Here is a 15780-nt window from a genome sequence, read left to right on the forward strand (position 1 = left end):
GGAAGACCGTCGAGCTCCGACGTTAAATATCGAGAGACGAGCCGGCGTCTATAAACGTCCGAGCGGAAGACCGTCGAGCTCCGACGTTAAATATCGAGAGACGAGCCGGCGTCTATAAACGTCCGAGCGGAAGACCGCCGAGCCCCGGCGTCAAATATCGAGACGAGCGGCGTCTATAAACGCCCGAGCGGAAGACCGCCGAGCTCCGGCGTTAAATATCGAGAGACGAGCGGATAAATCGTCCGGGCGGAAGACCGCCGAGCTCCGGCGTTAAATATCGAGACGAGCGGCGTCTATAAACGTCCGAAGCGGAAGACCGCCGAGCTCCGACGTTAAATATCGAGAGAGCCGGCGCCTATAAACGTCCGAGCGGAAGACCGCCGAGCTCCGGCGTTAAATATCGAGACGAGCCGGCGTCTAAACGTCCAAGCGGAAGACCGCCGAGCTCCGGCGTTAAATATCGAGACGAGCCGGCGTCTATACTCCGGGCGGAAGACCGCCGAGCTCCGACGTTAAATATCGAGAGACGAGCCGCTGTCTACCTCCAAGCGGAAGACCGCCGAGCTCCGACGTTAAATATCGAGACGAGCCGGCGTCTATAATCCGAGCGGAAGACCGCCGAGCTCCGGCGTTAAATATCGAGACGAGCGGCGTCTATAAACGCCGGAGCGGAAGACCGCCGAGCTCCGGCGTTAAATATCGAGAGACATAAACGGTCCAAGCGGAAGACCGCCGAGCTCCGACGTTAAATATCGAGACGAGCCGGCGTCTATAAACGTCCGGGCGGAAGACCGCCGAGCTCCGACGTTAAATATCGAGACGAGCCGGCGTCTATAAAGCCGGAAGACCGCCGAGCTCCGGCGTTAAATATCGAGAGACGCCTCCAGCCGGAAGACCGCCGAGCTCCGGCGTTAAATATCGAGACGAGCCGGCGTCTATAAACGCCCGCGGAAGACCGCCGAGCTCCGGCGTTAAATATCGAGACGAGCCGCGTCTATCCTCCAAGCGGAAGACCGCCGAGCTCGACGTTAAATATCGAGACGAGCCGGCGTCACGCTCCAAGCGGAAGACCGCCGAGCTCCGGCGTTAAATATCGAGAGACGAGCCGCCGTCTATAACCCCGAAAAATCGAGCCCGACGTTAAAAATCGAGACGAGCCTATAAACGTCTGAGCGGAAGACCGTCGAGCTCCGACGTTAAATATCGAGAGACGAACCGGCGTCTATAAACCCTCCGAGCGGAAGACCGTCGAGCTCCGACGTTAAAAATCGAGTCGCGCCGGCGACTATAAACCCTCCGGCCGGAAGAAGACCCGAGCGGACCAGATATTCAAAACACTTGTAGAAATCCCTTGCAAAACGCAAGAGAGGCGGGATGAGTGGTGATTAACGAGGAGAAGCGGAGGATGATTTCTTGGATGCGCCGCTAGGCACTACGGGCGTCCAGTCAGTCGGACTATGCACCTCCTTCGACTAGACTTGAAGGGGAGGCATGTGATCCGGTGGTAAGGACGGGGGACCCTCATGGGCGGAGGGTCAAAGGCACGTGAAGTTCAACCCCAAGTTCGCGCCGAACGGAAGAATGCCGGGCCGAACGGAAGCATGCTGAGCCGAACAGAAGCATGCCGAGCCGAACGGAAGCATGCCGAGTAGTTTGCCCGCTCGGCCAGGATGTCAGGCTATGAGAGCCAAGCACGCGACGACCCTGAACCTTCCCGGATGGGCGAACACCTACGCCAGATCAAAGGCGAATGTTCTGGCTGAGCGGCTTGATGGTTGATCCGGGAAGAGGAAGTCAAAAGGTATGGGACAGTAGGGACGTCATCTTAGTAACTCCTGTTGCTGACAATAGGCATGTTCGAGGACTAGGCCATACTCCATATCGTACGACAAAGGATTCGGCTGTCCCATCAAAGAGACGCTCAGACTGTAGCAGTATGGCGTCAGACATGCTCTTCTGACAAGCCCATGCTGCGGTATGGTATAGGACACGTGTGCACCTCGGTTTGTATGCACCAAGCTCCCGTAGCCCTATATAAGGGTCCTCACACTTCGCCGGAGGTACGCCTTCTCTGATATTGGGAGCCACTTCTTGCTGTGAGCTTTGCCTGACTTGAGCGTCGGAGGGTCGTCGCCGGGAACCTCCCCGGCCTGACTTCTGTGCAGGAACGCCGGAGCTTCGGAGGCCTGTGCCATTGACTAGGAGAGCGCCGCGTGCCCAGCGTCCCTTGGTTCGGCGATTCGGACAGGATCAATATATATATATATATATATATATATATATATATATATATATATATATATATATATTTAACTCTATTATGCTTCATATTTTTATGATAAATAATATTAAAGTAATATAAATTTGAACTTGCATGTTTTTTATGATGAATTATATAAGTACCATTTCCTAATAGTACCTTATTGTTATTCTTGGACACTCCCCTTGACTTGAGCTTTCTCCTTTGTTCTTAGCCGAATTCTTCCCCTTTGTACATTGGCTTCGATAATGTCATCTTTGATTACAAGAGAAACACAATGTGCTCCTTGCCTTTACGTACCATGAGACCGGCCTCCTTTGACTTCTCTTTATCCTTGGATGTCACTTGACAGTTGACCCTTCTTCTTGGTCAACTTAGGACACTTGCTTTTGTAATGCCCATGCTCTCTACACTTAAAACAAATAATATGACTTTTATTATTTACCATTGAAATTGTTATACCTTTACTTGTAGGGTTGACACATGATCCTCCATTTTATTTTTCTTGACTTGTGAAGGTGGCACCATCTTCCTCTCCATTTGACCTAGAGGTAGAAGCTTTTTCTTATTCCGGTGTCAACGAATGATGTTCTCCCTCAATCCTAGAGGCGAAGGCCTTTTTAATCTAGATCCTCATGCACATGAAACAAAGAGTATGATCCCTCTTTGCCTTTATCGTTGCACTCCATTGAGGATGGATCTTCTTGAATCTCCTCCTCTTCTTTCGATATTGAGCACCTCTCAACCTTGGAGTCCTCTTCCTCTTGGTCCAATGAATCGACTTCTTTGGATTTTTCTTGATTTGGTGTAGTGGAGGGGTCTGTTGGAGCAATCTAGGGTGTCCTAGGTTTTGATATTTAGGCAAAGATTTAAGTTAGATTTATTGTTGTATTTGATATGCATTGTGAGTGTGCAGGATACAGGTACAATAAAGAAAGTCCAAGTGTAATCTTGGCAGAGGAGAAAAGTCCAAGGATGAGTCTTGGCGGTGTAAGTCCAAGTATGTAGTCTTGGCAACGTAAGTCCAAGTGTGACTTGACAATGGATGAAGTCCCGGAGGTGAGGAGCCTCTTGGCAAAAGAAGACCCGACAATAAGGACAAGGCCGAAGGAAGCTCCAGAAGACAAGACATGAAGGATGGGGAGACATCCGAGGGATGCGAGGTTGATGGAGGAGGCTAGAAGGCTAAGTCTAGGTTGGTCGGGCGAGGACGAGTGCTGAGTGATTGTACTCAGGGCGAAATCTTATGGTTTTAAGGTTTACTGCAGAAGTACTGTAGCGACACTGTAGCAACACTGTAGAAGTCAATTGATACACTATAGCAGTCGACTGGTACACTGTAGCAGTCGACTGGTACACTGTAGAAGTCGACTGGTAGTCGACCGTTGGGTAACGGTCAGCTTCACTTAAAGGACCAGTCGACTGGTAGCGGGAAAACAGATTAGTGTTTTCTTCTCGAGCTCTATTTAATAGAGCTCGGGGTGCTTGGGCATAGTTGACGAAATAGACTTGGTTAAAGTCTATTAGAGTCTCCCAAGCCTTCGTGTGATCGGTATGCTTGTATTCAAGTGTTTGTGGTAAGGCTTCTCCACCGACAAGGAGCTTGAGCTAGCCGGAGGTTTTCCGGGGAATCATCCACCGACGGATCGGGATCGTCCACCTTACGGACAGCCGTGGAGTAGGAGCTTTATCTCCGAACCATGTTAAATCAACGTGTTAGGTTTGTTTTCTCTTGTTAGTATTTGTTTTTTTATTTCCGCTGTGAACTAATATTATAGGAAGCGATCGATTTGGGTGAGATGCTATTCACCCCCCTCTAGCGGACATCAAGGTCCCAACAGGGTCCTCATTGTTAGATTTAAAGGGATGTCCTAAGGCAATCGCCTTACGAATTTACTAAATATAGATTCACTATTTGAGTGTATGTTATATGTTTGATTGTCTTAAACTCATTTACTGAATGTCCGCAATATAATTCATAGCATGAGAGAAATTGTGATTAAATCACAACTAGTGATTATCTCTATATGTGAAATTATGAACGTATTAGAATTTCTCTGGTCGTTGAATTGATGCATTCGGACATCACCAATTCTGTAAGACTAGCACGAGTTATACTCCTTGGTTCGCCAAGTAGCTGTTTTCTCATTGGCTAGAGACATTGAGATATCGAGAGTTAAACGTGAATGCTAGTTATGGTAACTAGTTCATTGGAGTGACTCACTGTAAGACTGCATATGATTATCTATATATATGGATATGTCTGTGAAGTTCTTACTACAGCATGAGTGCAAGTTTCCTTCGACTTAAGGTATACAATTCATCTTAGTCATGGAGACTTATACTTTGACATCTTAAGTAAGCACCTCATTGAGGTGTGGACCCGAGATGATTGGGTATAAGTCAAAATGTCCAAAGATGTTTGGATAGCCCACAAAGGATTCACCGCTCTTTACGAGAAGATGCATACCCTATGACCACTCGTTAGGATTATTACTCAAAGTCTTTGACCAAAGTATCGTATGTTAAGAGTATAAGACTCTTGTACACATGTACGAGTAATTTAAATTCATAGAACGAGGAAGTATTATTTGGGCTAGGTGTGACGTAGTCAGTCTAGTGGAGACAGACACATAGACCATGTTCTGAACTAAGTGGGTATAAGACGAGTGAAAGAAACAAGACACGACTCACTGTAGTTGCTGAAGGGTTTAGAATTAGTTCTAAGATCAACAATGATTTTTCCGACTAATTGGAGATCATAATGTACTACTAGGTGCTACTCATAATCATTCTATAATTAAATAGTTAATTATGGATGACCAAGATAAACCAGAAACCTATTAGGTCACATGCACTAACTGTTGGTGCAGTTAGCACTAACGGTCTAACTCAGGTTTTGATGAATGACAAAGTAGATTAAGTTAGTTTTTGTGTAATCTAATACTTTAACTGAGTGTGTAGGAGAAATCTAGCTAGGTCGACGGGCCCACTGGATAGTTGATGCGAAGCCCAACTAGGTCGACGGGTCGATCGAATAGCTGGCACGAAGTCCAGATATGTCGACGGGCTGACCAAATATCTGGCACGAAGCCCAGCTAGGTCAACGAGCCGACCGGATAGCTGGCACGAAGTCCAACTAGGTCGACGGGATGATCGGATAGTTGACACGAAGTCTAGACTGGTCGATGGGCTGATCGGATGTCTGGCAAAAGGTAAGTAAAAGTAAGTCACTAGAGGAGAGTGACTGTGAGGACACGTCCCATTTGAGGGACAGTAGGTGTCGGTCCAGTTTATGTTCATTTGGGATCCCTGAACTAAGACCTTGACTAGTTCCTGGTCCTGGGAGGACAGAAACTAATTACTCTATTTTTTATATTGTGCTAACACTTATCTTGCAGGGTATTTTCGACTAACACATTTATTGCACGGCAAGAAAACAAGCAAAGAAGCAAAGTTGCCTTCGGATGAACAGTACCCGAAGGCACCTTCCATGGCTATGGAAGGTGCCTCGGTATTGTTCATGGAAGGCGTTTTCCATGGCTATGGAAGGCGCCTTCCACGGATAGAATTTGACCGGTTCGAAGATAAGGCGCAGCGAAGTCGAGATTGATTTTTGCCTCATTGGAGGTGCCTTCCATGCCTGATATAAGGCAATTTCGAGGAGGCATAGACACAACAACTACATACGAGCTACTACGCATTCTTTCAAGCTTTCGACTGCTCCCGATTGCTGCTACGACTCTATTATGAAGTTACTAATCCCGACGACTGATCTGAGGAGTTCTGGTCACGCTCGACAAATATACATCAACACAAGAAGAACTCTCATTTCAATCCATAAGAAGTGTTGGTAACTTTTGTCTTTGTACTTAGCTACTATAAAAGGGCAAGTGCAGTGTGTTGCACTTGACCTAACATTTTGTATTCGATTCTCTCTTCTGGGGATACCGAAAGGGGCTTTTAGTGGATTGTCTATCGATAGGTCTGCGGGACCCGGCCTTGTAGTAGGAGTCACCGAAGGCTCCGAACCAAGTAAAAACCGCTCATGTTTTTATGATGCTTTCTTTCTTTCCATTGCGTACTCGAGTTTTTAAAATCGAAAAGAAGTGTTTTAAAACCACGTGATTCACCCTCCTCTCATGTGTGTCACGATCCAACAAGTGGTATCAGAGCAGGTACCGCTGCAACCGCCTTTCATTTTTCCCCCTTCAATATTTTTTTAAAAAAATCACTTCAATTTTTTCACTATTAGTTTAAATTGACAAAATAACCATTTTGGTAAATTTTGTCATAGTACTTTTTATTATTATTTTATTATTTTTAAAAAAAAATTAGTGAAATATCTTCATTTCTGTATCTCCCACACTGCTTACCCCAAGACAAAGTTTTGGAATTTGCTTCTTGTCTATATTTTTTGCAAGTATACCAATATCTATTCAAGAAGGAAGGAGCATCCACGAACCACCACCATACGATCAAGAAGAGTTCAACTACTAGAGGCGAGCAATGTAATGGTTCTTAGGAAGTTTAAATTTTGATAATCTGTTGATATTGAGAAAATCTTCTCGGGACTCAGAACTGAACAAAAATGTAAGTAAACTTATTTGTAATATTTTACCTAACAATGTTTTATGCAGAATAGAAAAGTACAAGAATGCACATGAACTTTGGACCCAGTTGATCAAGCTATACGAGGAGTCGTTAGAGCTAGAGGATCAAGTCAAAATCAAATCTAGACTCGAGTCAAATCCAATCAAAAAGCCTACTAAATTAGGGGATGCGCTTAAGGTTAGTATAATTTATCAAAATACCCCTATCAGTAGTAGTTTAAACAATCTGCATGATAATTCAGATAAGTATGAAATTATCTCAAGTATGATGCATGATAATCTAGATTTACATGATTTAAATTCAAAACCACAAAATAATTTAGATTCTGATCAAGTCAATCAAGACTTGGATCAAATCGACATCAATCTTGACTTAGTCAAATAGAACAATGACCAAATTAATTCAAATAATTTAGTTAATTCAAAAAATTTAAAATTAAGTGAACATTTAGACAAAAATAAGTCAAACATTAAAATAAATTTGAATTTAAAAGTTAAAAATGAGAAAATGGATTTTGATAAAATCAATAAATACCTTAATAAAATATTTAATAATCTAGATAATACCAGTCTAGAAAATTCTATCCAAAACTAAGATAATTTAAAATTAAATTTTAAAGATAGGACTAATATAATAAATTCAACTAATAATGTAAACTTAAAAGACAAAAAAAAATATGAGGATAAATTCAAACACTTCAATAAACCAAAACCAAATTTAATAAATTCAAAATTAAATACTAAAGAAAATTTTAAATTAACAATTAATAAAAAGTTAAAAGATAAACCTTTAAAGAAATATAATTCAAACAATTTAATCAATTCAAATTTAAAAACTTAAACACTAAAAATAACCTTAACTTAAGATGGAAAGAAAATTTAAATATTAAATATACTCTTTTAAAAAAGAACAATTTGACCAATTTAATTAATTCAAAATTAAAATTTTAAATTTAAATTACAAATTAAATATTAAATCTTAACTAAAAAATACCATCAAGTCTACTACAATTACAAAAATAATCGACATAAACCCAAAACTAAAATTTAATCCTGATCAATAATTCAGGGGAGGCTCCAAACTAGTTGGCACTTCCAAAACTAACCTACCCAGCAGGGTAATTAGGATTAGCTTAAAAAGGAACAAAGTTTAACTTGACTTACGGTACTGGTGAAGTTTTGGATGATAGTAGGTTAGGGAAGCTCTATTTATGTATGTCTAGAAAGATATGACTTCGACCTGGTACATTTGGTGAGTGGAATTAATTGAAGCTACCCCTTATGGATCCTAACTAGTTAGACCAAAGTTTTGTACTAAGTTCAGTGGATAGGACTATTTGAAAAACCTCGAAGGCATGATTACTCTAATGATGCCTAAGTGACTTACCATAGCCCAGAAGTTTATCCAAAGATTCAGGTTTATTGAGCCTAAAGCTAAACCTGAATCTAACACAAAGTTAAACCAAACTTTAAAAATTGAACTTAACTTCATCTCACAAAAATTATAGGATTCCCTGATTGAAAACTTAAATAGGGTGAAATAACTAATGACCAAAATTAAATTCAAATAAATTTAATTAAATTAAATTAAATAAATTGAATTTAATTAAATTGAATAAATTGAATTAAATTAAAATTAAAATTAAATTAAATTAAACTAAATCAAATTAAATTTAATTCAAAATTAAATTGAAAATTCAATTTTAAATTATTTTAAAAATTATTTAAAAAAATATTTTAAACTTAAAAAATTATTCTTTTAAAAATTATTTTAAAATTTATTTTAACTTGAAAACTATTTTAAAAATTATTTTAACTTCAAAATTTATTTTAACTTCAAAACTATTTTAAAAATTATTTTAACTTAAAAACTATTTTAAAATTTATTTTAACTTAAAAACTATTTTAAAAATTATTTTAATTTAAAAATTATTTTAAAATTATTTTAGCATAAAAACTATTTTAAAAATTATTCTTTTAAAAATTATTTTAATATAAAAAATATTTTAAAATGTATTTTAACTTAAAAACTATTTTAAAAATTATTTTAACTTTAAACTTATTTTCAAAATCATTTTAACTTAAAAATTACTTTAAAAATAATTTAAAATTTAAAATTATTCTATAAATTATTTTAAAAATCATTTTATCTTAAAAATTATTTTAACCTTAAAATTATTCTAAAAATTATTTTAAAAAATATTTTAACTTACAAATTTTTCAAAACTACTTTAACTTAAAAGTTATTTTAAAAATAATTTTAACTTAAAAATAATTTTTTTTAAAAAAAAATCAAAATAATTTTTAGCCTTAGTATAGATCAAATTTTAGAATGCATGCTCCTATAGGTCTAGAACTTAAGCATCTCACCAACACACTAGGATTAATTTATTTGTATATTGCTAAACTTAGAAATGGATGAGATGCATAGGCAGATTGTCTGGACTTAAGATATTTAAATCAGTGCATTAATACAAGTCTGGGCATTAAAAACCACACTAACAGTAATTAGATTACGTTATTTAGCTTAGTCAAACACTAACTGAATCAACTAAACTTAACCTGACTAATCAAGTGAAAGTTGATATCTTCTGATAGTTAGTAAATAACTAAAGGTTAGATAGTTAAGGATACTTTCTGGTTGCTTTATTTTAAAAATATTGTCAAGTTCAGGGGGAGTATTAATATTTTGCAAGCTACTTGCATTTTTTTTTTAATATTTTACAAAATTATTTTAAAATTTTACTTCCTTAGTCTTTAAAAGTTTTAAAGGTAGGTTTTAAAAATTAGTTTGACAAAATTTTTGAAAATGACTTGACATAGTTTTTAAAAATTATTTTACTTAAAAATTATTTTTGAAACCCTTAAATTTTTTAAAAGACATTTTTGAAAACATCCTTTATATCTTTTTTAATTTTTAAAATATTATTCAAAATGTTAAAATATTTTCAAAACTCAATTTTTAAACTTTTTTCTAGAACTTTTTTCCATTTTTGAAAATGTTGTAACTTTGTTTTAGAATTTTCAAATTTTATATCTTTTGAACATCTAATGAAAAGATAGTAAAGTGTGAAAATTATGTGAAATTAGTAAACTTTGAAAATTATTTCTAACTTCTTTATTGAAAATCTTTATTTTGAACAAGTTATTAACTTATTTTAATAAGTTTAAGCTCCCCCAGTATACCTAAAAATTTTCTGTTCTCCAAAATTTCTTTCCTTTACTTAGTCAATTTTTCTACACTTGTCAATGCTTATTATTTTTGATGAATGCCAAAGGGGGAGGGTTAGGTGGATTAAATTAGTAAAAACCAAATGATACTTCAAAATCAAACTAACTTAAACCATGTCATATGTTTATTTATTTTTTGCATTTTTTTCACTAATTTAACTCAAGTTGTCATTGCATCAAAAAGGGGGAGATTATTGGTGCGGTTAACACTAACGATCTAATTCATGTTTTGATAAATGACAATGTATGTTAATTTAGTTTTTGTGTGATCTAACACTTTAACTGAGTGTGCAGGAGAAATCCAGCTAGGTCGACGGGCCGACCTGATAGCTGGTGCGAAGCCCAACTAGGTCGACGGGCTGACTGGATAGCTGGCACAAAGTCCAGATATATCGACGGGCTGACCGGATATCTAGCACGAAGCCCAGCTAGGGCAACGGGCCGATCGGATAGCTGACACAAAGTCCAGCTAGGTCAACGGGATGACCGGATAGCTAGCACGAAGTCCAGACTGGTCGACGGCCTGACCGGATGTCTCGCAAAAGATAAGTAAAGGTAAGTCACTAGAGGAGAGTGACTGCGAGGACGTATCCCAGTTGAGGGATAGTAGGCGTCGGTTTAGTTTAAGTCCATTTGAGATCCTTAAACTGAGACATTGATTAGTTCCCGGTCTTGGGAGGACAGGAACTAATTACTCTATTTTTTATATTGTGCTAACACTTGTCTTGCAGGGTATTTTGGACTAATACATTTATTGCAGGACAAGAAAACAAGCAAAGAAGCAAAGCCGCCTTCGGGTGAACAGTACCTGTAGGCGCCTTCCATGGCTATGGAAGGTGCCTTCCACGGATAGAATTTGACCGGTTCGAAGATAAGGCGCAGCGATGTCAGAATTGATTTTTGCCTCATTGGAGGTGTCTTCCATGCTTATGGAAGGTGCGTTCCAAGCCTTATATAAGGTAGTTTCCAGGAGGCATGGACACAACAACTACATACGAGCTACTGTGCATTCTTTCAACCTTCCGACTGCCCCCGATTGCTGCTACAAGTATACTACGAAGCTGCTGAGCCTGACGACTGATCCTAGGAGTTCTGGTCACACCCGGCAGACAGACATCAACACAAGAAGAGCTCTCATTTCAATCCATAAGAAGTGTTGGTAACTTTTGTCTTTATACTTAACTACTATAAAAGGGCAAGTGCAGTGTGTTACACTTGACCTAACCTTTTGTATTCGATTATCTCTTCCGAGGGTACCAGAAGAGGTTTTTAGTAGTTTGTCCATCGATAGGTCCGCGGGACCTGGGCCTTGGAGTAGGAGTCGCCGATGGCTCCGAACCAATTAAAAACCGCTCGTGTTTTTCTAGTGCTTTCTTTCTTTCTTTCCACTGAGTACTCGAGTTTTTTAAAACCGAAAAAGAAGTGTTTTAAAAACCACGTGATTCACCCTCCCCTCCTCTCACGTGCGTCACAATCCAACACTAACGAGTCTCTAAAAGACGTAAAACGAGTTAAAGAATATGATTCTTATATCAAGAGATAAATGCTTAGTTGGACTATACATAACACAAATATGGAAATATTTATCACGATGGAAGTGCGGATGAGCTACATATCTTATGGTAGAGTTGAACCATATTTGATTTAATCATGAATTAGTCATGAAACAACTTGATTTAGTTGCGAACTAAATTAAGGGGTTAATGGGCTAATTTTTGGTTAAGGGATAATGAGTTAAATTTGAGCTTTATAATTCAACTTATTAAAGAGGATTATATACAAATATAATTGGGAGAGAATTATATATAAGTTTTATTATTTGGTTGATTGACTTTTGGAAACCCAATCCTCCTCTCCCTCTCCTCTCTCTCCCACTATCAACAAGAGGGTGCTCCCTCTTATTGCCATGATCACCACAAGGGAGAAAAAACTCTCCCTTATGTGCTTCTCTTATTCTTCCTCTTGATCCCTCTTCTTTGCTCGTGGTTGGTAACTTTTGAAGGAGAGACTTGTACTCAAGGAGTTGTCTTGAGGAGCTCGACGTGGATACGATAGAGGCGAGGTTCGACAATGTCACTACGGTTGATGTCCTTCTCGTTACAGGTCATCCATAATGTATACCTAGCATAAATTTACTTTTTATAAAAGGTTAATTATGCAATCATATTTTGTTGGTGCGGTTAGCACTAACGATTTAACCCAGGTTTTGATGAATGACAAATAGGTTAAGTTAGTTTTGTTGTTGTCTGACACTTTGATCGAGTGTGCAGGAAAAGTCCAGCTAGGTCGACGGGCTGACCGGATAGCTGGCGAGAAGTCCAAGAGGGTCGACGGGCTGACCGGACGCTTGACGAGAAGTCCAGCTAGGTCGACGGGCTGACCGGATAGCTGGCGAGAAGTCCAAGCGGGTCGACGGGCTGACCGGACGCTTGGCGAGAAGTCCAGACGGGTCGACGGGCTGACCGGACGTCTGGCAGGTAAGAAAGGTAAGTCACTGGAAGGGAGTGACTGTGAGGACGCGTTCCCGGGAAGGGGACATTAGGCGTCGATCCGGCTTAGATCCATTTCGGATGTCTAAGTCGATCGTTGATTCGACCTAGATTCTCTACGAAACTCTAAGTTATAACTTATCTGTCGGATTGTCGCATTTCTTATATTCTATATTATTTTATGCCTCGACTAACTTTGTTTTGTAGAAAAGGAAGTTTCTGGAGAAAGCAGGTCCGGGCACCCGGAAGGGATCTTGGCTCCCCCAGCTGGTCCGAGCTCCCTGAACCCAAAACCTATCGAGAAGCTGATGTGGCGCACGCGGAGTGGCCGAGCCACGTGGTCTAGGTGCGCCCAGAGGAATTCCGGGCGCCCGAAATGGCCTATATAAGAAGCCTCGACCAGAAGTTGCAAAATAACTCAACAAACAACTTCTGCTTCTTCGAGTTGCTCAGAAAACCCCTCCACGATTGCCCGAAAGTGGTCAAGGACCACGGGCCTTCGAGTAGGAGTCGTCACAGGCTCCGAACGAAGTAAAACCACTGTGTCTATTTTACTTTTCCGCTGCGTTTAAAACTCTTGTTTTTTCGAATCGATATTCACCCCACCCTCTATCGAATCTAACGGTCCTACAAGTGGTATCAGAGCAGGTACCGCTCTGATTTGGTGCAACCACCAATCAGACAGGGGTGAATTGTTTTTATTTTTTTTAATAATTAATTTTAAAACTGGTGTTTCGTTAACTTAATATTTCTCTAATCAATTTAAATTAGTGCAACACGAATCTAGATTTTTTTTCTCTCTATTTTTCTCTTCCCGCACTACTAATCCAAGACCAAGTCTTGGGATTTTTTTTTGTTATTTACCTATACACAGAATGTCCCAACAAGAAGGATTCAGCACAGTGCGACCTCCACTCTTCAACGGGGACGACTTCCCTTACTGGAAGAAGCGCATGGAGGTCTACCTCAAAACAGACTTCGACCAGTGGATGAGCATTACGAAACCTTACAAAATTCCAGTGGACAACGCCGGGAATCTAGTGGATCCTGAAGACTGGACAGCAGATCTCAAGAAAAAAGCATCAACAGAAAATAAAGCGATCAACACTCTACAGTGCGGATTGACAAGAGAAGAACTGAACAGAGTCGGTCCACACAAAACGCTAAAAGAGCTATGGGACAAGCTGATCGAATCGCACGAAGGAACGACTAATGCTAAGGTAACAAAACGAGACCTTCTGTTAAATAAATTATTTAATATTAAAATGTGGGAAGGAGAGATGACAAACCATTTACACATGAGGATCAAGGACATCCTCAATGAACTCCACACGATTGGCTACCAGATGGAGAACTGAGACGTTATAAGGTACGTCCTAAACTTGTTTTCTCGAAATGCATTATGGGCATCAATAGTGGATGCCTATAAAATTTCTTTGAATCTTTCTAAATTAAAGTTAGACGAGCTATTTTGTGAATTAGAATTACACGAGCAAACTAACTCTAAACGGGCCGAGAAAGGTATAGCTCTATTTGCAGGTTCCTCCAAAAAAGAAAAGTCAAGAATCAAACCTGAAGAAGACTCCGATCAAGATTCAAATGACGAAGAACACCTAGTGAACTTGGTAAGAAAAATGTTCACTAGGAGAAAGAGGAACTTTACCAGTAAGGACTATAGAAGATCAACTCCACCTCCAACTCTAACAACAAAAATGTGACCTGCTTTGGATGCAACAAAAAGGGACATTACAAGAACGAATGTCCAAAACTAAAGAAAAAGAAAGCCCTCAAAGCAACGTGGGACGAATCGTCCGGAGATGAATAAGACGGTGGAGAACCGAAGACTCCAACCACCTCGCGCTGATGGCCTACGAAACAGAATCGGAGAACGAATCAGATGAAGACGGGCTGAACCCGAAACAAGCCACGAGTCCGTACTCGTTTCCGAAGGCCCGAATGAGGTATACTTTAATTTAAACAAAAAAAATTTTAGAATTATTTTCTGTTTAAATAGTAAATTAACTAAATTAGAAAATGAAAACAAATCACTTCTTGAGGAAAATCAAAACCTCAAGGAACAATTAAAAAATTCGAATCCAACTCAAGATCTAACACTTGAAGAGGAAAATCTATCGTTAAAAAATGATGTTAAAGATTTAAAAGAAATGCTAGAAAAATTTACAACAAGATCAAAAAATCTAGACTTAATCCTAAATAATCAAAAAGCATGTTATAATAAAACCGGACTAGGATATAAGTCGAATTCAAATAAAACCTTCAAATCATTAATAACCCAATACAAGTCAACCAATTTAGCTTGGGTTCCGAAAGCGTGTCTGACCACGCAAGTAGGACTTAATCAATATTATATACCTAAAGAAAAAATACATTATATAAAATTAAATAAACCAAACCAAAATCCAAAATACAAACCTAAATCAAATTCAAAATCTAAACAGTTTAAGAAACAACAAAATTATCACCAAGTTAACTATAACTATAAAAAGAATCGACACAAGCCTAAAATTAAAACTTAAATTAATGGCCAATAATCCAGGGGGAGGCTCCAGAATAGCTGGCACCTCCAAAACTAACCTACCCGACAGGGTAAACTAAAAAATACCCGGGTAATTAGGATTAGTTAAAAGAGACCAAGTTTAACTTGAATCATGGTATGGTGAAATTTTGGATGATAGACGTTAGGGAAGCTTGGGCATCGCATGTCTAGAAAGATATGGCTTCGATCTGGTGCATTTGGCCAAGTGGAACTGACCGAAGCTACCCTTAAATGAATCCTAACCAGTTAGACCAAGATTTAGTTCTAAGTTCCGTGGATAGGACTATTCGGAAAACCTCGAAAGGTTGGTTACTTCTAATGATGTCCATGTGACTCACCAAGCTTAGAAGTTTATCCGAAGAATGCCTATTTGTGGAAACCAAAACTAAATCTGAATCTAACACACGTTAAACCAAAACTCTATAATTAAAAATCCAATTTCATCTCACGAAATCATAAGACTCCCTGATTGAAAATATAGATCGGGTGAGATGAATAAGGTTTTAATTTTAAACTTAAAAATTATTTTCAAAATTTTAATTTTAACTTTAAAAATTAATTTCAAAATTTTAACTTTAAACTTAAAAATTAATTTCAAAATTTTAATTTTAAACTTAAAAATTAATTTCA

Source organism: Zingiber officinale, chromosome 4B (genome assembly GCF_018446385.1).
Source record: "Zingiber officinale cultivar Zhangliang chromosome 4B, Zo_v1.1, whole genome shotgun sequence".
In the NCBI taxonomy this organism is placed as follows: domain Eukaryota; kingdom Viridiplantae; phylum Streptophyta; class Magnoliopsida; order Zingiberales; family Zingiberaceae; genus Zingiber; species Zingiber officinale.